The 1,565-nt window shown below is 39.4% G+C and overlaps 1 pseudogene; it reads left to right on the forward strand.

The window, feature by feature from the left end:
* The first annotated feature begins 549 nt into the window (after positions 1 to 549).
* On the forward strand, positions 550 to 1,412 carry LOC103598627 (annotated as a pseudogene).
* The last annotated feature ends 153 nt before the right edge of the window (positions 1,413 to 1,565 follow it).

The raw sequence follows: 1,565 nt of genomic DNA on the forward strand, positions 1-1,565 counted from the left end.
TTCCTAGCCTCCTGTTCTATAAGAAATAAGCTTCTGTTGTTTATAAGTCACTCATTTTATGGTATTTTGTTACAGCAGCCCAAACAACTAGGATAGCACTAAATGGTTGAAGAAGGGACAGAAAAGAGTAGAGGTGAGGATGAAACTGGCCTTCCTGATCTGAGACAGGAGAGTCTAAGATTGTTAATGCCATCAACAGAATTAAGCAGCATAGAAGAAACACACGTTGAGAAGACAGAAGCCTCAGCTGTGGACATATTGGGTTTGAAACAATTGAGGGATCCTATTTAGAAGTCCTCAAAATGCAGTTTGAGTTGCTCTGGAGTTCATTGTTGAGTCAGGTATAACATATGCAGATGTATAGTCACCAACACAGAGAAATACCTAAAACTATGGTATCTGAAAGAAGTGTTAAAGAGAGAGCTTTACCCAAGAGAAAGAGTTAGCACAAGCTATTAAGAAGGAATTTGCGCTCCCGTCCGCTTCTACTCTGGGTTGCATCCACTGCCAGAGGATCATCTGCTCTTTGGTACAGACAGAAAGCCAAGTAGCAACTAGACAGGAAAAGAATGGCATTGAAACAGGTTTCCAGCAACAAGTGCTTTGGGAGATTGCAGAAAGTTTTTGAACATGGCAGTGTGGAACTAAACTGCAAAATGAAATTTGCTATCTACTTACCACCAAAGGTGGAAACTGGAAAGCGCCCTGCCATATATTGGCTTAACTTGCACAGCACAAAATTTCATATCAAAATCTGGCTATCATCAAGCTGCCTCGGAACATGGCCTTGTCGTCACTGCTCCAGATACCAGCCCTCATGGCTGCAATATTAAACGAGAAGACGAGAGCTGGGACTTTGGCACCAGTGCTGGTTTTTATGTGGATGCCACTGAAGAACCTTGGAAAACTAACTATAGAATGTACTCTCACATAAACTTCCCCAACTCATAAATGCCAATTTTCCAGTGGACCCTCAAAGGATGTCTATTTTTCGCCATTCCATGGAAGGCCATGGAGCTCTGATTTGTGCTTTGAAAAATCCTGGAAAATACAAATGTGTGTCAGCATTCACTCAAATTTGCAACCCAGTGCTTTGTCCCTGGGGCAAAAAAGCCTTTAGTGGATATTTGGGAACAGATCAAAGTAAATGGAAGGGTTGTGATGCCACCCATCTTGTGAAGTCCTACCCAGGTTCTCAACTAGATATACTGATTGATCAAGGAAAAGATGACCAGTTTCTTTCAGATGGACAGTTACTCCCTGATAACTCCATAGCTGCTTGTACAGAAAAGAAAATCCACATCATTTTTAGATTACAAGAGGGTTATGATCATAGCTACTACTTCATTTCAATGTTTATTGCTGATCACATCAGACATCATGCAAAATACTTGAATGCATGAAAAACTTCAGATAAAAGAATCTCTTCAGGATTTAAAAACTTGTAACAAACAGAATTGCTGAGGAAAAAAAGAGTTCAAAACATTGGATTTCATAATGTTAAAAGGGCTTTATTCTGTTGAATAACCTTCTGAATAAATATATAAAACCTAAAAAAAAAAAAA

The sequence above is a fragment of the Galeopterus variegatus genome, unplaced genomic scaffold (assembly GCF_000696425.1).
Source record: "Galeopterus variegatus unplaced genomic scaffold, G_variegatus-3.0.2 Scaffold2686, whole genome shotgun sequence".
Classification (NCBI taxonomy): domain Eukaryota; kingdom Metazoa; phylum Chordata; class Mammalia; order Dermoptera; family Cynocephalidae; genus Galeopterus; species Galeopterus variegatus.